Source organism: Excalfactoria chinensis, chromosome 8 (genome assembly GCF_039878825.1).
Source record: "Excalfactoria chinensis isolate bCotChi1 chromosome 8, bCotChi1.hap2, whole genome shotgun sequence".
NCBI lineage: Eukaryota > Metazoa > Chordata > Aves > Galliformes > Phasianidae > Excalfactoria > Excalfactoria chinensis.
In genome coordinates, this window is record NC_092832.1 from 12,290,317 (window position 1) to 12,311,370 (window position 21,054).

General features: G+C 38.1%; 1 long non-coding RNA gene across 2 annotated transcripts in view; it reads right to left on the reverse strand.

The window, feature by feature from the left end:
- The window catches only part of LOC140255522 (uncharacterized), a 33,089-nt gene that overhangs the window by 327 nt on the left and 11,708 nt on the right, over positions 1-21,054 (reverse strand). The window contains exons 2-3 of one of the 2 annotated variants that reach the window (XR_011904491.1): positions 2,628-2,690; positions 185-323 (exon numbers count right to left, since the gene is read on the reverse strand). This is a non-coding gene — a long non-coding RNA (uncharacterized lncRNA). Of the gene's footprint in view, positions 1-184; positions 335-2,627; positions 2,691-21,054 lie in introns of both variants that reach the window. The other variant, XR_011904490.1, reaches the window with a different exon arrangement.

Here is a 21,054-nt window from a genome sequence, read left to right on the forward strand (position 1 = left end):
TGATTGGACTTCAGTGAGGTTACGCTACATCTACTCTAATGAAATTAAGAGAAAAAATTTGCTTCAATTATCAGTAGAATGTAAAGAATAAAGAAGGGATTCAAGTACTACAGTGAAGTTTTAGAAAATCACTCAGTGCTTACTCATGCTGTGGCAATAGGACTCTGCACATGAATTTACTTACATAAAGCTACTTGGTAAATATCTTCTGCTTTTCCTTACATTGACTCCCAGGCCAGCATCTCCTCACACAGGCTCCTTAGAAGAGTGATCTCTGCACAGCCAGGTCCAGTCTGTTCATCTTCTTGTTTCCCTTTTACATGCTGTAATAAAGCTGTTATTGGAAAAGGGAAACAGACTCATTGCTCTCCAGGGGAAGAAAGAAGCCATGACTAAAAGACACAGAAGAATAAAATGTTTTGCATCAAATTTACCATTTTGCTGAGCAGAAGGATGAATCCAGAAGTCTACAAAGGATGTGCTTTCATCCACCGTTACGACTATAAAAATAAATCTTCTGTGTACAGGAGTGAATCTTTTAACTAGAGCTAGTCAGAACATCTCATTTTCACATTCCATGATGTAAGAAATTCATAGCAGACTAAATTGCAAACTTGATTTTTTTTTTGGATGCAAAATTTTATTCATCATTCTTTTTTATTATTTTATTCACATCATATTTTTTATTTTATTTCAGTATGGTGCTGTTATTTTCTAAATAACTTTATTATTTTGCCACAGCATTGCAAAATGTAAACATGCTGATGCCTGCTGGACCCTGCTGATAAGCAGGCTTGCAAGAAAGGAGCTGGTGAAAATCAGTCTCTGTCCTTTCAAAAAATTAGTTGTAGTAGTTTCACACTTTTACTTTCCCAAATAGACACGGCAACAATTTCTATTCTTTTCTTATTTATTGTTCACACCACTGCAACAAAAACTTATGCTTCTCTATCCCACATATACACTGCTACAGATAGATCCCTCTTCTGTATCATGTCAGTGGTGAGAACAGAGGCAGGTATGCTCTGGGCTGCACTGTAGTTGCACAAGTGGCTGTTGTGAGTATACATTCAAGCAAAGAAACTGATTTGTGAAAAGCAGTTAGATACCCAACCAGTAATTGTGCGCACAATGACTGTGATTACACATGTAATCACAGTCATTGTGCCTCCAAATGATGCATATGCTATTCTAAATATTCACTCCTGTGTTACTTAAATTAATGGGAGTTTTCTGTCAATTTGTATTGATGGAGAATCGAGCTCTACATATTGTTAACAGTAGCCTCGATGCATCCAAGACAAAATGCAATATTTGCATCCAACACGCTCAATTTTCATAGCTTCTCCAATTAATAAAAGAGAGAAGGACAAAGTTTTTTAGAATGTGTAGGTATATATTTATTATGCATTCACAGACAGGTTATCATTTTTGAATAGGGTTCTGGGTTTGATTCAAACTCCACTGATATTAAAAGAAATGGGAGTCTGTATTAGGTTCCTCCTTTAATGCTTCTGTTTAGTTCAGGTTACAGAGCTGTGTATGCATCTGTTGATGGCAAAATCTTTCACTTTTGACTGTCTTGACTTTCAAGAGTTAACTGGGATTTTGTAGAGAAGATGCTGTGAGATACAGTAGGCATGGTGATAGGTAGTATTTCACATCTAGTCTTTGTCCATGTTCTAACAATGTGCATCAAATGTCTTACTATTGTCTCTTTTTCAGATTAGTTTACAGCCCTGTAGTTCCAGCTGTTTTATTCTGAAACTCTAAAACCCTATCACTAGGGAGTTCTGTGTAATTGACCATAATATGCACCACATTATCCATTTCAGGAACTGTGCTGAAAGACAGCAGCAATAAGGGGTTTTCTAAAGGCAGTCTGGTTTACACTAATGGATCTAACAGGAAGGAAATGCAATTTGAAAGAAGCTGATGCATATGTTCTATTGTTGAATATAATGTTTGATTTAATTATTAACTGTCTGTGATGGAAAGTCAGATCCTGCTCAGTTCTGCTTACAGTTTGGTACTCTGCTACTGGTAAAAACAGACAAGATTCAGTCTGTAGATTTAAGAGTCCTTCATAAAATGCTGACGTTTAATTGTGCTTTTATAAAATATCAGCTGAGGAACCTCATTCACATGCTTCTTCCACAAAGGCTTTCTTACTTTTATCAAACCGAAAATACAATATGGAACCTGACTCTCTTTTCACTTGTGTAAATCAGGAGACTATCCAAGTTAATGAACTGCTGTAATTATTTAAAGAAATACCATCTGAATTGAGTTTATATTCACTGCCGTTCCTGAAACATTTTTATTTATTTTATTTTATGCATTTCATGTTGCATATACAGCACTGCAGTCAGTCCCCTCCTTTCTCACTTAGGGTGTGCACAATTGACCTGCGGGAAGTTTTAGGAAGGAGTTAAAATATGCTGGCATGACTTTACCTATCCTTCTTTTATCAGGGACAGAGGATTTGGCAGCAAATTTCAATCCAATTCTATAATTGGTGTTTTGTGATTTCTAGTAAATTGTTGCATTGTGTTACAGAGGTTCTTAATTCCATGTGTGGGCATTAACATGGTGTAAGGAGTGAATTCATTATGAAGATGTCTTACCTGAAAATCCATTATTCCTTTCCTCACCATGGTGACTCTTATCAAACTCACTCATAACATAGTCTGGAAAGAAATAGGTATTCATGCTAAACTGCTGCATTTTCAGAGGAGTTTAAGGGTAAAAATCACAGCTCTCTTGCATGATTCAGACAAAACCAGTATTTTAACACCACCAATAAACAAAGTAATTGGGCAACGTAATTTCAGTTTTGCAGCTTGTATCTGTCTGGTGAGATTATTATCCCTGACACTATCTTAAGCAGATACTTACGCAGGACTGGAGCTGATATTAAACAATAGTAATGATACTTGGAGTTCATCCCATATGATCTTCATTGTTTGTGAGAGTGGCTTCCACACAGTTATTTGATCCATAATTTCTCATCTTTCATTAAACATATATTTCACAGCATTAACTCTGTGGGATGCGTTTTCCTTTGCAAAGTCAAAAGGGATCGGTTATATTTCTCATCAGGATAGACAGAGAAATGAAGTTCCTAGAAAATATACTATCACACCTCAAACACTTAATTGATTTAGACAGATTAAGAGAAAATAGAGACCCCCCCCTCCACAGCATATTTCCATTCTCAGTGTCAATCAGCAAGCTTCAGTCAAAGAGCTTCCAGTGCAGCAAAATCCATCCCAGATTAATTCAGAGAATTCTGCTTGTAATCTGTTTTCAACTACACGGACCTGAGAAGATTCCTGAGCTTTTTAAAAACCTCACATATTTTGAATATTTTGGTTTAAAGAAGTATTGGACATCTGAGAACAAAACACATTCAAGCTGCTTTAGACCCTGACTCCCACCTGAAAGGATTTCTGCTCTGACTTTCCTGGGTCAAAAACACCACAAAACCAATATTTCTTGCCCTGCTTCATAACACTCGCTTGCCAGAAAACAACAAATGCCAAGCTGCTCATTTCTTTTCAAAAGTGAATCAAGCTCAACACAGGTATGAGCCAAGGTCAGCTCTAGCTTTGGCTACTCTCTTAGTCTCACTGTTATTCCCATTCCTAATTAAAAGTTCATTGAAACACTCTGCATTCTTTACCGTATTAAAGAAGTGGAGTGAAAAGAAAAACTGTCAATTCTGAAAATAGCTTGGACTGTTCATGTGTCATTCTCAGTATGTGCTGAAATATCCAGAAAAACGTGGCTCACACCGTGGGTTGCACCAGATACCCACAGATATGCAAGTATCCCTCCCCCCGCCTTCTCTACCTGAGTCTCATTTTTGAAAAACACACACATAGAATTGAGCTGTGCTTTCTGCCAATGGAGAGAACTACAATGGAGTGGAGCACAGAGAAGTCTATTTTTTCTGTGGCATACATAGGATTTTCCTGCAGAGCACAGTGTGAGAATTAAGGTCAGATGCTCCTTGTCACCTGCACAATGTAGGCTCACTAAGAAGCAGGCTGGTTCTTGTCCATGGATCTCATGACCAGACCTCAGGTAAGGCCTCATATATATTGAACACTGAATTATTTCCAAATCAGGACTACCAGATTTTTACCCAGCACCTGCCAGCTCATCCTCCTGTCTCAGCCATGCCAGAACTTGTCTTGCCTGAGCCCCCAGTACACCTACGCCATTAGAGTTGGTGCTACCAGTTCACATTCCTTTCTCCTTCTCAATGCGCAGCTCTCTGTACTGTCTGTGCTTTGTCTCCACCTTGAAGTACTACCCTGTACAGCTCACACATATCCAAGAGGGAGAATGGAAAGGATGTTAGTGGCTACACACAAGGGCAATTGAAAAAGCATGCTATGGAAATCATATTCATAGGGAAAAAGAAATGAACTCACACAGGTGTTTCACTACTTCTGCCATGACTCCTCTAGGCATCAAAACAGGTGAGTTTGCTGCATGCTAATCAGGAAAAAAAGAACATCTGAAATATGCATCTGCACATGAGCATCTGTGCAGAGTTTCTCCAAATCAGTTCTCTAGTGCATTTCTTTTCCTATGTGGGCCTCTTTTGTACTTTGTTGTGCCAAGAGGCTTATTTTGTATAGGCGAAGAGACCCCCATCCACCAGCCATCAGGGAGTGCTATTAATATGCAACATCTTGAATGCATGAGCTGAATGACAAGCTGGCAGAGTTTGAGACTGTGTGGTCCAAGTTTACGTCTCTCCCTGAAGAGGCAAAAAGCCCCTTCCCCATATCTCTGCCAAAGCGTTCCAGAGCTAACAGAAAGGAGAATGGGCAACCTATTTATTTATATATTTATTGCTTCTCTCTTCCTAATATTTTATTTCTCCTGACCACAGTCAATGTGAATTGGCCTGTATCACACAGGTTGCTACTTAAGTTTCATTTCAAAGCAGATCACAAGAGCAGAGCTTGTGGTCTTACAAACTGCTTTGGAACAAACCAGAAATATCTGTTAAGACCTTTTATGCATGCACTGTTTTTGGGGTGTGTGAACACTATCTTGTGTCCCTAAAATACTGAGTTAAATTATGGTCTTGAATTTTAGGCATGTTTACAGTTTTCTTTTAGTAGCCAGTGTCACTATACAGAGCTCAACTTGCCTAGATTTTCAGCCTATATTTCATTCTTGCATAGGGAAAAAGGGTAATCATGGTACTCTGAGTAACTTTGTCCTTTCACCAACCACTCATCTTTGAGGCATTAAGAAAGAATTAGAAAGATAAATAGACATAAATTAAACCTATTGCTTCAGAGCTCTGTGATAGAAGAGAAAGAACTCAAATGGGCTGCCATATGTCCACCCAGCCTAATGGCAACATCAGTAGGACTGAAAAAGCCCACCCTGAACAGCTTCCCTTGGTGGAGCTATTCCCATTGAGTCCAACTGGCTTTCCACCTGTGAATGGCAGCGTGGAAGCAGGCTCCAGATTTGCTTTGGGATCTCACAAGCCGTGAGTTCCAGACCAGCAACCTGTCAGCAACATCCTTCTTGCTGGAACGTGGCCTGATCAGCACACAGCCTACCCCAGCCTCCACACAGAGGTACAAACAGAAAGAGCAAACTGGCCTTTTTCAGATACCAGCTGTTAACCTGGCATCCCTGCTTCCCTCTGTGCGTGCCTTTGTCATTCACTGAATCTCTGCCTGCTGAACAGCTCTTGGAATGAGTTAAAATGACTTTTGGGATGTTTTCTCTTGCCTTAAAGGACTCATCTGCTTTGTTTTTTCCCCCAGTCACAGCAGAAATCAGAAAATGATCTACCCAGAAAGTGTGAAAAATGGTTTCTATGTAAATTGAAGGTAATGTCAGCCAAATTAATTTGTTAACTTAATGTCCAAAAAACATTTCATATTCCAAATTTACCACTCATACTTTTTCTTATTTTCTATATATTTGATCCTCTTTTTAAGTGCTGCAACCATTTTTCACTATTCCACAAAGCAGGGTCAACTTACAAATGATGGTTATCAATCACAAGGGAAATATCATTCTTTATTCCTTTGTATGAGGTTTAAGTCCTATCCCTTTCCTGAGAAAATTTCCTAGTATCTTACATAAGCAAAATTCATTTTGATTCGGCAATGAGGGCTCATTGGTCAGTGCTAACAGAAACAAAATTACTAGTCAAAGAAACTATTTTGTGGAGCAAGGTAGAACAAACATAAACCTACATTTGAGTTTCTTAATGTTAAAACACACGAATACACATTTTTATAATATTATTGAAAACAAGACTTTTTAAAAAAATCACTCATGTAAATGTGTTCAAATTTAAATAAGATCAAGAACCTCATAAAACAGACAATCTATTGATAGATTTCAGCATGGGCATACAGTAGGGGCCAGCAATAAACCCTCACTGGTACTTGAAATTAGGGAAATACTGATTTTGAACAGCTTGCCCACACAAACAGTGAAGAGATTTTCCAGCACAAGAGTCACCAGAGTAATTTAAACCTGGGCTGATACATCTTTGTTGTTGAGTGCATGTAACCTCCATGAGATCACAGGCTGATGCTAGGCACAGGCCTTCCAAAGAAGCAAAAATCAAAGCTTTGAATCACGCATTCATGGGCTTCTTGCTGAGAGAGAACTGAAATAATTTTAAATAAAATTCCTAGGTATTGAATAAACACCGTGACAGCACGGATGACAGCAGCAGAAGCCAGCGGTGCCCAGGCTGTTGCCCTGGCTCTGCCTGGAGGCCCAGTGCTAATACACCCACACACCCTGCACAGGCTGTCCTGTCGTGCCACTGCAGCAGGGAACACCTCTCCTCTGCACTTGCTTTTGGCAAGACCGCTGTTTTTCTTAAAATAAGAGGCCTGGAAATAGAAGGATATTGATTTAGGTCGTCTTGTCAATCACAAGAAAGAACATCCAAGCAGGTATTACTTAAGGAGTGTTTGTAACAGGATGCTTTTGTTAGAGACCAGTGGATATAGCTATTTTTAATGCTGGTCAGATGAGCTATGATATTCCAAAAATTTTATCTGAGACAAAATATTTTGCAGGATTTAAGCAAAACCAAGCAAAACAAGTTTTTGGCTGGACCAAAATTAATTGATTTCACCAACAGCTTCACTGACACCTTCAGAGGTGCTTTCTTTGAAATGCTACTCAAAGAATCACAGAATCATTACAGTTGGAAAGACACTGAGATCACCTAGTCCAGCCATCAGCTCATCACCACTTCACCACTAACCATGGCTTTCTGTGCCTCATCTGCTTGAATACCTCCAGGAAAGGTAACTCTGCCACCTCCATGGGCAGCCTGTTCCAATACACCACCACTCTTTCTAAGAAGAAATTTTTTCTAACATCTGATGTGAACCTCCCCTGGTGCAGCTTAAAGCCTCTTGTTACCAACACAACTCAGCAGCCTACTACCATTTGGATCATGCTGTGCTACTCCCTGTTCATAGCAGAAAAGGTGCTGCCTGCCCAAGGCCTGCAGCACCACAGCCCCTCACATGTATGACCAGCACTGGCACTTGCAACCAGCCCAACAGAGAGGGCAGCACAGGGCTGCACAGCCAGGCCCACCAGACCCATGGCATAAAAGATTGCCAAGCAGCTATACTGAACACAGCTTCAAAGCAGAAAAACTACCAGGGACCACCAAAAAATAGAAACAAAAAGGTCCTTTTAATAGTCCTACACTGCTGTTACCACAAGCTTTAAGTGCTTAGTGAGGAAGTGACCTTTACAAAATTATTGTTTACGATATTTCAGTGTGAGCCAGTATAGGTACAAAGAGTATTCCAATTTATTTAAAAGGTTACATATCAAAACTGAATATGCAGTACAACTGTGTTATCACATTGTATAGCTTTTACACAAGAAATCCAATCCTTTGCATGCATGCCTTCTAGGCACTTGGGCTGAATTCCTTCAGTATCAAAACTAGAGGTGAAGTAAAATGTAACAAAATAATTTATTCATTCTTATTTTCTTGTTTATGAATTGTCTACAAATCTCTTTGAAACCTCCCCAGATAATCCCTGGTTTCAAATTACTCACAAATTTCTTCCAATAAATAATTTTCTAGCTTGCAGACTGTTCAAACATGGGATTCAAGGTGCTCAGCACCTTTGCAAGCAAAGCATGCTGAATAATTTAGTTGTCTCAGTTTCAGAAACCTGATCTGATTTCTTTCAAGCTGTATGACCCTCTTAGGGTATCTTACGCATCATAAACAACCTTTCCCCACCTGCTGTGCATTGGAGGCTCCGGCTTTGCCTGCTGAGGAGCTGACCCAGCCCTACCCAGCATCTACCCTCAAGCTGACTCCAGTAACTGAGTGGGAGCAGTGCTCTCCCTGCACAGGGAATACCCGTGCACTAGCATGTACTTCAGTTCTTCAGTCCTCAAGTAAGAAAGTGCCCCAAACCAGCCACAGAGAACATAATTTTCACTTGAAAAGATACAGAAAGTTGAAATCAGAGCACATTCCATCAAATAAATGGCTAGGCTCTTAGAATCTCACAATCATTAAGTTTGGAAAACACCACTATGACCATCTCGCCCAGCCATCACCCCAACCCATCTTGCCTGCTAACCCATGTCTCTCATTTTCGCATCTCTTGAAAATCTCCAGGGATGGTGATTTCAGCATCCTGGGCAGCCTGTTCCAATGCCTCACCACTCTGAGAAATTTCTTTTTTCATATTGAACTTCTTACGCACAACACTGGAAAAACTCACAAAAATAAAAACTAATCTAACATTTAAAATAAAGTAAAATAAAAATAAAAAATAAAAATAAATAAATTAAAATGATAATTAAAAAATATTTTTTTTTAAAAAAAGCACTTCTAGACTGCAATTCCTAACAAACACCCTGTCTTTCCCTGGCAAGACCAGCAGCACAGTCAGTTGGTGCAAACTTTGCCCATGTTATTCACACCTTCCTCCCTCAAGGTGTTTCAGCCCACCCCCTCTGAGCCAGCCCAGGGTACTGTGGCACCTCTGCAGGCTCCTGGCATCTTTACATGTCTCAGCCTTAAGCTTTCAACCTGTTCTACTCAGCCCACAAATGGGACAGGTATACTTCTCCTCTCTCCTTGCATCTGCGATACATACATCAGTGTGCCAAGCAGGACACATCCTGCACGCACACACTGACAGGTTTCTTCCCCCTGCCACAGAAGAATTCTTCAACTGTCCCTTCTATTGTACTCTTTAATATGATTTTTTTTTATTTTATTTTTTTTTTTTTATTTTTGCAGGTCATTCTGCAAGCCACAACACACTCAAGATCAAACTTAAACCTGATACACCACAAGAACTATTTTATATAAACATCTTATTGAATTTAGAGCTTCTTACAAGTTAGCTTCTTATAGAAACCACACATCCCATCTTGGAGTCAAATGACAGTAATCGATCACACGCACACTGCTTTTTCTAAGCTACTTCAAATTATCAGCCACTGCACTCTATCTTGACTCTTGTGTCTCAAGCAGTTAAAAACACCCAACTACTTTCTTAAAATGATTTTGCCTGGACATAGTCACGGCACTTACTGGTGACAATCTCCTGACAGCACAAATGAGGAGAAGCCGGCCTCTAAGATTCACTTCATGCTCAACTACAGTGTTCAATACATTAAAAAAAAGAAACCCTGAAATAGAAATCCACACTGTTTCTTATTTTCTTACATTTGTTCTTCTCATTTGTTTCTTCTCCTTGATGATTCCCATGGTTAACAAAGTAAGGGTTCACCTATGGTCTCCACACAGACAAAACCTTCTTTACATCCTTCAGATATGCAACATGGTGTGAAATCTGAATCTCACAATTCCAACAATTTGTTGCTAAGCATTTATTTTCTGTATCTGAAAAGTCTAATTGAAAATCCATCTTTGCAAATCTTAATTAAAGTTAATATTAAGTGCTTATATGCTCATAGTCAGCAAATTCACCAAAAGTCATAGACATGATCAATTTGGAGTTTGTTCCTGAATTTTAATGAATATTCATAGACATTTTCAACTATTCCTTTAACTTCAGTAGAGACTCATCAGCACTCATTTGCACCTCATTTTTATTAGTGCAAAGCAGGACTAAAAACACTGAAATCAACAGTTAAGATATCTGAAAAATGCTTGAAGAACAGAATTGAGCCATTCTTTATCTTCAAATTGAATCAATCTAGCTTCTTTTTTATTAAAAGCAGAGAGTGATCTGTGATCTTTTGAAGTTATTGTTCTGCTGTCAGCTAGAACTATTTATATGCTCTGATACTAAACACTTCTTCCCAATCCCTAAAAAATTATTCATCTGCAATATTTTTCCCCATTACCTTGGATTCAGTTTAAATAAAGTTTATAAATCTCTAATGAAATGATCTAATATGAGTTGTTTTCAAATGCTGCAAAGTTGAACATAAAGAATTCTTTCACCCATGAAAACTTTGACAATATCAACAAAATGGTGGAAAGTAATTTAGACAACAAATGTAAAACGTTGCCAGTCACTTTGTTGTTGAAACACTTTCCTAAGGAACAGTAATACTTATCAGATTATTTATCAGTTTTAAGTTGCTTTTGTGACTTGCTCTATGAAAATCATATCACAGAATTATAAAATCACGTTCTGAAAAGCTTTAGACCTGGAACTTTTTCTTCTTCACATCTTATGGTATATTACTTCCTAGTTTGAATCTGAACTCAGCCTTCCGTCATTTTTCTAGACCTCAAATTTATCTATAAAATCTGAGATGACACCTCAAGCTGTTTAGAAAGCTCAGACTGTATGAAAGGTCGCATCTTCAAAGGTATTCTAGGTGATTCAGAAGAATAAAGGTCTATTGACTTGTAGGATTCAAAATGCCTTAGTCATTTTTTAAAAGGGGACCGTATGTCTGGGATTATTTGGCTGTTTCAGCTTTCTTCCCAACATTATTTCATCAGAGTGATGCACAATGACATGCATTGAGTTACATCACAAAAGCTAACAAAGGTAATTACATTAGAGTTAATCAGGCTTGTGCTCTACCATGTCAGACAAAACCCCTTCCAAAACGCCAGTGATGAACATGATGCCAGCCATTCTTGAAGAGTGACTAAGCCTTTCTTCATCCTTTCTCATGGAAAATGATGTGACAAAAGTGTCTTTTAAGATTATACTCTCCAGTACTGCTGTACAGTGTAGAAGTTATAGATGCAATATTCATAGTTACTGTTTGCATCTATACAGAGCTAGTTATCTCCCTACAAAAGAGTTCTCTTGAAACTCTGGGCACAACATCCAGAAAGCTAAGAAATCCAAAAAGAAGTAGAGATTGGCTTTTTTCTTTTTTTAGGTGGAACCATTTTTGTTAGATTATCCTAACATCTAAAAATCAATATTTTTCTCCCTACTTATTCTTTTTCAGTACCCAGCTTCTGGGCATGTTTTATACAAAGCAAAGTGAAAGGTTTGGCTTTGAAGTCACAGAAAACTCACTGGCCAAGTGCATCAGCAATTCACAGAAATACACATGAAGGCATGGAGCTGAGATTTGGTACAGATCAGAGAAACTACAGAAGCCACTGTTTCAGTTCAGCCTCATTTATTAGAAGGAACTGACAAGATACTCCGTGTTGGAGTCCCTGCTATATTACTTACAGAACAACAGGTCAAACTTTGAGTAATTTCTATTCCTGCCTTTTGCAGATGCAAAGGTCTTTACCACAATTGGATCTTTTACCTCCCCAGAGATAAGGCATTGTAATTCCATCCAGCCTGATTGCTCTTCACCTTTATTTCTCAGATCACATTCTCCTGTTTTGCAATAATCACTAATTACCTACAATTCTGAAAATACAATCAAAACATGACATTTATTTCCTTGAATTTCCTTCTGTGTTGGAACTCTGTGACATGCATATACCTCTGATGCTGACTGATTAGATAAGATACACCTTAGTTGAGGAACCTGGTTTAAAACAGGCTTTAATTCTGACTGTAAAATTATGCAATATTCTTTAATACAAATAGTTTCCACCCTTGTCCTCTTTCCTTCCTTATACTCCCCGTAGCCATTTACTCAACTGTAGGGTTCTGAAGATTGTAGTAGCTGTTAGTCTACATGAAGAAACTGTTACATTCACACCAAATATGATATGCAAATACTCCATTGTAATTCATCTGTTTCTTTAGGCTAATTTATATTTTAATGAATTTGGTCATTGGGAATTCAAGTACTTTAGCTTCAAAAATAGAGCTTGTTGAAAACCTTCTGCTGAAAGATAATTTTCAAGCAGGTTTTTAGCCAGCTCAAATCATTGCTGAGATCCCTTATTTAGTAGAACAACACTTCAATAAATAAGACAGAGATGTGACTTAGTATAATAGCCCTTAATCTTGCATATGAGAAACAGGGATAGCAGAAAAAGCATTGCACAAATAGGATAATAGTCAAGCTACTTCTGAGGCACTATGTAGTTATAAACCACATTCTGGAAATTATTCTAAGATGACTTTGTCATTATTTTGTTGCAGGAGTCGTTTTGTTTTTGTTTTTGTTTTTTCCCAGAAAATAATTGAAATTAATTTCAAAAATGCCATCAAGATTTAAAAGACAAGCTCTGCTCAAGCAGCCTCAGGAATGAACTGACAGGAACAGCCACAAGGCAAAAGTGGTGGGCCTGCCTAGAGTCACCATGGCTGATGCAAACATCACCTGTCTCAAATCTCCTACTGACCTGAAGGTAAAGAGAGCACAGCCCCAATATGGGCAGTGAGATGGCATTTTGGTGGGGATATCTAGAACTCACCTGGTAAAGCAAATTCTGGCATTAACGAAATTTCCTTGGGAAGCCTTGCCTGCCCTGGGTGTGGCACTGCCCAGCTGATCCTTCTGAGCTCACACAGAAGCTTAAAGGCAATTTTCCTATAGAAAAGCACCAAATTTGCATTTCACCTGAGCTGAATTTAGTCTGACGTCTGTACAAACCAGATTTTCCACAGACAACACTCAGCTACAGGAAATCTGAGCTTTAAAAGAAAGCCCTTGCACAACAGACATTTTGGAGCTCATTCTTTCACTGAGGATTGCTGATGGGTGCTGCCTGGAAGCCTGTGGTGCCATGGCCAGGCTCTAGTCCTGCAGAGTGGCAGTCCTTGGCTCTTTAAATAGATTACTTCAGTCTTGATGGAAAGAACATGCAGATTCAAGATCACAGTAGGGAGGAGGGAGAAAGACAGAATGAGATTTAAGGGAGAGATCACTAACAAACCTCACATGCGGAAAACAATGGCAGTAAAATCCCAATGACAGAACAATCATTTATGTCATACCAGTTTGAGAGAGCATCGATTTAAATGGTGTAATCAGATCCATTTATTGCAAGAACTAAAAAAACACGGAAACTGTGAAAGTAGACACAAATACACCCTTTGCTATATTTTAAACCAGTAGCATAGCTTTACTCAATTAGAATGAAATTCATCTTTTAAGAAATATCTAATTGGGTATGGTAAACTTATTTTATTTTAAAAGAAAGACATTGATGACTCCTAATTATACACATACGTGTTCCCTAAGTAAATTAGTTATTGTTAAAGCCATTAATGCTGAACACGGCCTTATACAACAGTGTCATCTAGTGGTCAGCGGTCGGACTCCCCGCTTCAGTTGGAAGATTGGGACGGTCAATAAATAGGTAATAACGCTGTGTTTGCCCGTCTGTCTGTTTAAAAGATTTAATTGCTTCATATAACTAAGTAAATCACCACTTATTCCATCCAATATGGTGGCAAGTGTCTCAGCACGCTGGCAGGAGGCACAGAAAGACCAACACTTGGGCACTGGGAAAAGGCAGGGCACGCCTATGCTACCAGTCACTGAAAACAAGGGTTGTGCTGGGTGCTTCTGCCATGACAGTAACAAGGCAGGCTTGGTCTGTTCCTCTGCCTCCAGATTTGCTTTCTAAACTCCTTTTGCTCCAGATTTACTGCTCAGATTGGGGAAGTTTGGGGCCAGCTGGGGGTGTTCAGCAGAGAGTGGCCCTCATCACATCAGGGTTCAGCTCACCTCCTGGCTCAGGTTTGCAATCCCTCACACTGAGCACTTCTGCTTGAAACCATGTGCCCCTATTATTTCCAAGAAAGCTTGCTAATACTTTGCTTTTTATGACCCAGCCAGCCATGCACCAGGGGAGGATGCTACTAGCATGTGCTGCCTCCAATTACCACATTTGAGACAAAACACACAGCGGAATAAATAATTGTGTTTTACAAACCCACATCCTGGAAGTATTTTATAATTGATAGGAAACAGAAAAAAGTTACGTGACAACAACATGCCCAAAAACCTATGCATCACCATGACCCGGAACAATCAAGACAGTCCCATATTTACTTGTAGATCTCGCTGTATCAAAAAGAAGAAATGTACATTCTAGAACTATCTGAAATTTCTGGATTATGACATTGCATAGTTCAGAGAGGGACACCTACTACAAGATTTGGTAAAAGCCGTGTTCTATTAGGTACATACCTCTAAAATGCAATACTGATAACAATGGTCAGACACATAGAAAAAGTATTTCTCAGCTCATTGCTGTAACAGGTTATTCTTCCTCCCAGAAAAGCCTTGGGGCCTGATACTAGCAATCTTGACAAATCAGGACAATCTGACATCACAAAGTTGTCAGACTGGCAAGCTGTGATCTTTAAGATAACCAAACAAAATTCAGATTTCACCTCAGTCTGCAGTTTGCACTGCTTTTTCCAGACAAGTCTACTAACTAAACTAACATTTGCCTAAAAGAACTGAGCCTTTATTTCTCGACACAAAAATATCATTATTAAGATTACAAAAAGTCTGGATTAAATTTGGAATGTGTTGTTATGCTCTACAAAAAAACAAAAACAACAACAACAACACCTAATAATAACAATAAAATAAAAAGCAGAATATAAAATACACAGATCTTCAGCATTAATCAGTTGAAACCAGTATTGTATTTAGTACTCCCCCTGATCAATGATATTTTGAAAAGAAAGAAAGAAAGACAGACATGCTGGTAGAAATGGGCTTCTTTGTCAAGGTTTTCTGGAGGTTAGAAATGAATCAAACGGCTCAGATTAAAGTAACAAACCTGATCTCTACCCAGTGTGGGCTTTTCCCTCTTCCCCACTGCTGGGTCCCACTTACCAGGATTTTTCTCAATCCAACATGCCAAGAAGGGCTTCTCTAAGTCAGCATTCTTCGACTGGATTGTTCCAGTGATCAATAGAGAAAGGACAATGATTTATTTATAAAGCAGCAATGCAGCACTGCAAGAATTAGTTCTCTTCTGGAAATGTTTCCCATTTTATGCATTCCCCACACAAAAGAATGCACAGTAAACTTCAGTGTGAACTGCAGTGCAAACCAAATCCTATCTGTATCCTTTCATTTGCTTCTCTTTTGAAGCATTGCTGTGCATTGGGTTTTGTGTGCACGTGTGCATTCTGTGTGTGTGTGGTTGAGTTTTTTTGTTTGTTTTTACTTTTTATTTTTAATGTAAAGCTTGTTTTATATCTATTTAGCAAGGAATAGGTAACAGCCATATCAATTTTCTCACAGTGTGATGTATCGGTAGAAATACTGTGTTATAACTAGTAACAGAAATGACTAATCTATTGACTGTTACAAGCTATTCTGATTATATTTTACATAGATGATAAATAACAGGCAAGTTTTGTATTTTAGATGTTTCAGCTAATGTAGGCAGCATTGTTAAGTAACAGAGAAGTCCACGTCTGCAGTATAACATAATAGAAATTGATATTTTGCATAGGAAATAGCATACATTCCTTGGAGTTTCCTATGTTGTAGATTATTATATTTGGACGGTATAACATTGTTTTATGGCAGTTTGAAAAATAAAAATGTATCTGAATCTTTAAAAAACAAAGCTTATAGCAATCTGGGCACATACTTAAGAGTTTCACAAAAAGTAAATGGGATAGAAAGTATGTTTTACATCTTCAAAAGGAGAATTTCCCCCCTTTTGGGTTGCATCTTTCTTCATAATCATCATTTTGCAATATAATGTCAGAATGAAGCACAAAAGGGATTTTTTTTCCAACAATTGGAATTGCCATGGCAACACCCCAGATCTCAGTTAAAGTTTGGTCCTGTACAGATAGTCACATTAGCATTTGTTTTTGTGCTGAGCGCAATGCTGCATGTGAAAAGCACAGTCTCTCTAGTTAAGCGTATAAGGTGTAATTTGATTATTTCTGAAATCTGAACTGTAAGATTTTGACAGCTCAATAAAAGGCTTCATCTTGAAAATCATGTATTTCCAAAATGACACAAATCATCAAGAGAACATCAGGTACAGCTATCGATACCAAGAGCAGTTGTTTGCATCTCTAATCTCAGTTATGCTGAATTTGAGTAACTATCCACTGTCTTTTTTACAGCAGCTCTTAACTTTCCCAAACGTGTTAATCCTGCTGTATTCACGTGCACAAATACACAAAAAGGTGAAATTAAGCAATGCATTTAAGCTACTAAAGAATCAAAGAAAGCTATTTTTCCTAGATGTATTTATGAGGACCGTTTGCTTCCACTACAGAAAAGAATCGGTTGAAGGTAAATGCAGACATTTCTTCTCTGACACTTCAAAATCATATCCAAGCGTTAAGGAAATTAAAATTCTTTAAATTACAAATATTTCATTCAGGTAACTCTATGTATCTGCAAAGCATGAACATATAAATGCATCTGGATGTGTCCAGGAGGCTTTCACACTACCCTTCGGGTCTGTAGACCAACCTAGCAGAAATAAAATACGGAGAGAGGAAAAAAAGACCACTCTAGCTGCAATCTGATCCCTTCCCAAGCAGAAAACAAAACCAGAAAATAATTTCTATCAAAGTAGCACATAGTTCATATTTCAATTACTGATTTTCTCAAATAGTGTGGACACAAAGACTGTTTTCAGAAACATGCTGGAAATATATATGAGATAACTGGAACTGTTCCCAAATAAACCGGTCATTAAATAGGCATGGTGCCAAAGTACCTAGTACAAATTCTGACAGTTCTGATGATAAAAGTAAATCATCCAGAATGCAAGATGAGATTGAAATCCTATTAAAAATAATAATAATAATGGGGGGGGGGGGGGGGGGGGGGGGGGGGGGACACGACTCAGAAGATTTAATCATTGGGCAAACATTATGAACCATACAAACAGTGCAGTACAGATCTTGGTATGCTCAAGAAGATATTGCATATTCTGTGAAGAATGTAATAGAAATTACTTCCACATGAAAATAACTTAAACCCCAAGATCCGTGTCTGCTTTAATTTAAGAGACAACTGGCTGAAGAGCCATGGCTGGGAAAGGGTCTTCTAGGTGGACAGTTGGACAGGATGATCTTAGAGGGCTTTTCTACCTTTGGTGATTCTATGATTCTAAAATATGGCATTTAATGATGTGGTCCTGGTTGCTATTGGAAAAAGCCCAAATTCTAACATTTTGTGAATATACAGTCTGCTTGGAAAAATGCTTGTCATTAAAGTGTTATACCATCCTGTTCACATTACAGATATAACTTCCATTATCTTTGTGGGCATAGGGTAATAAGCCTAGCTGCTCAGATTAAAAAATAAAAAATAAATAAAGAAAGAAGAAGAAGTGATAAAGCGCAAAACGTGTTTAAGGATAGAATTAGCAAAATTCAAATAAAAAAATTAAAAGAGGAAAGCCTAGGGCCAGATACTGTTAGCTGCTGTGGGGCTCCTTCCAAGCACTCAGCAGAACGTTAAGACCTATTTAATTGCCCTAAGAGCTGTGCACTGCTCTTCATTCATAACATTGTTGCCTTGATACACTGGTATTGTAGTTGACATACAAAACACTCAGAGCCAGGCAAGGTGTCCCCAGATGCTTTTAAGATCAACAACCTCAACTGTTGCAAAGCCCCTGGCAGATGAGCCCTGTGTGTCCCAGCTCTGAGAAACCAACAGCCTGCTGCATCAGAAGCAATTTCAATACAATCCAATTGCAGCTGGATGTTAAGAAAGAGAAGGGAACTCTTTGCTACAGTTCTCCAATATCGTATCACTTTGTATAGGAAATAACTTGGATCAGCTTGAAAACATTGGTAGATTTTGAATCTGCTTTTCCAGACTTCATACTGCTAGGCATGAATGATTATTCCCCTTAATGAGAGGCAATAGATTAGCTGAGCTGGGAGAACTCTGTACTTTGAAGACTGTAAATCAAAACAGAAAAGAGGGAGGGAGCTGGGAAGAAGAGGCAGCCAGCAGTGAGACCACACCACTGCGCATCTGGGCTTTTATGCTTTTCCGTGCTGCTGTACAATTTTTCTACTAGCTCCTCTTTGAAGGGAATAATTTGTAGGTAGCTGTGTCACTGGTAGCTCTGTCTGCAACCATGTGATTTTATTATTCAGTGTTGTGTTTTAATAGTCATTTGAAAGCGTTATTGAAATATCTCAGTGCACATTATAGTGACTCTTGTACCAGTAACTAAAGATGCAGCCCCCAGGAAGTGCCATTTATTTCAGCGGAGCACAGCTGCACTAGAGGAAAAAGCCTGGGGCACCCGCAGCAGCAATAAGGAAGCCAAGGGAATCAGCAGCTTCTGTCTGTTTTGAAAGAGGAAATATCTCCTTTAGAGTATTTATGCACAAACACTCTATACAATTACAGGCATTTCTAGAGTAGTCCCTCATTTACTTTATTTCTGAATTAGTCTTTCTTCAGGTGTTTTGATAATTTTGCTAATCTATTCCTTGTAAAAAGTCTAGCAGCTCTCTTTTTTGGTATCCAGCATGCCCACGCTTGGAGGTTACATGCTATGAAAAGCATATGCCCCTTTTTGACTTGTGCTCTAATGGAGGAAAAGCAGTGTTTGCAAAGATTTTCTTCCTGAGCTTTTTGTTTTGTATTCAACACTTCTTAAAAAATTACTATGATGATAATTGAAAAATAGTATTTTTTGAAAAAAAAAAAAAAACACAACAAAAACATTTCAACGAGGTTTACAGTAGCTGCTGATAATAGTTATTTATGTAGAGAAGCAGAAATGGGAAAAAAACACAATTCACATCAATTTTAGACCTTCCACCTACTCCTAAAAATGAGAGTTACATTTCCAATGACTCCAAACTTAGTACATTTGGCTGTGAACCTCCTTTTCATGCTGTCAAAGTTGTGTGCTGTGATCTGCAACAGGTCACCTAATCTATATCAGCTGTTTTTCTTCTTCCTTCCTTAGCTGCCTAATTGATACAGTGAAATAATTGGGATGGGTGATAGCACTCTGCTGCCGATATAGTGTGGAGAAAAACTAGGCATGATATTTTCAAACACAGTGCTTATTACAATACTGGCTTTCAAAATTCTTTACCATTTTATGATGCCAGTAAAAAAATCTGAGTTATAGAGGCTGCATTTACACAAATCACAGTAGCACAATTAAGAACAAGCAAATACATGACAAAACAGGAATCTGAATAATGATTAAACTTTATGGGGATGAAACCTGATCAGGACAGATACTTCCCCCTTAGATCATAATGGGGTGTAAGGTGAATTTATTTACTTCCCCATAACAGGTAAATTTTCAGTGTGTCCAGTTTCAGTAACTAGAAATGCAGATGCTACAGTTACCATAAAGAAAAATAAATAAAGCCACCAAGACACATTTTTTCTCTTGTGTACTTTTTAAAAATCTGACTTACATTTTTTTTTTTTTCCTATTTCCTTTATAGGATGTCAAGAGACTAAAGTCCAAACCACCCAGCTATATCACTGAGAAAAGAAGTCATATGACACACTCAATTTTTAGAGTCATTAGCTATCAGCAGACATCATCTTAAGCAACAGAGTTAAAAAACCTAAAGAGAAAAAGACAGAATATATTTGAGAGTAAAAAGCCTCTGTGGGTGTTGATGGAAGTATATGGAAGAAACCAGCAAGAACAGTGGATAATGGAAGATTGCTTGTGCAGGTAGTGGGCTTATCTATATGACAAATTGATGAAGAATGAGGAGGAAAACTATGTTGATTTAATGCTGGCAATTTGAAGCATAGGCTGCACAGCAGTTTCAGACAGAAATACCAAGATAAATTCAGAAGCAACCCTTGCTCTGACAGATTAATAAAATACCAGGAATTATTTGAGCTTCTTAGAGAAAGGGATCACTAAAGAGCCCTTCGAATACCCAAGATATTGCACATATGAATAAAGGAATGGCTCTTCCAGCCCTTGCCTGCCTGTTATCAAGAACACGCTTTAAAATGATATCCAACCCTTTCCAGAAGGCATGAAAAATACATATTAGAAGTGAATAAGAAAATAATAAAGTGAACATCTGCTATTGATACAATTTTATGAAAAAAATGCAATGGTAGAGCCTTCAAAGAGGAGACCTAAGAATGGCTTACCCGAAATAATAAAAATGTTATATAGGGTCTTATGTTTCAACTTACGCTTTTTAAGCTTGTTATTTGCAATAGGAATGTTCACCCAGCTAAATGGAAAATGCAGCATTTTTATAACTTAAAAATAGGAGAGAAATTGTCTTATTGTAAACATTTCACTGCTGTTTTAATCACATATGTGAATGTTGAGTTCACCAGTGTTTGATCAAATACGAAAGACAACATTTTCCAGAAAAAAAAAAAAAGGCCGTGGACAATCTTGGGTCTGGCAGGTGTTTAATATGTGGTCTGTATGCTCATGGCTAATAATGTCAGTATAACCCTGTCATTAGAAATTATATTCTAGCACATTTTAACTAAACAGCTACTTAGCTGGATTTCTGAGAGAAAAACTGACCTTATCAGCATTTTTGGTTAATTCCAAACAATCCAACAACATTCTCAGAAAGCTGGTCTGCTCCAGAACCCTATTAATTTACATACACACACACCAAAAAATACAAAACAAACAAAAAAAACAAACAAAACAAAACAAACCACACCACAAAAGTGGTCTTAGTACCCCCCTCTCCT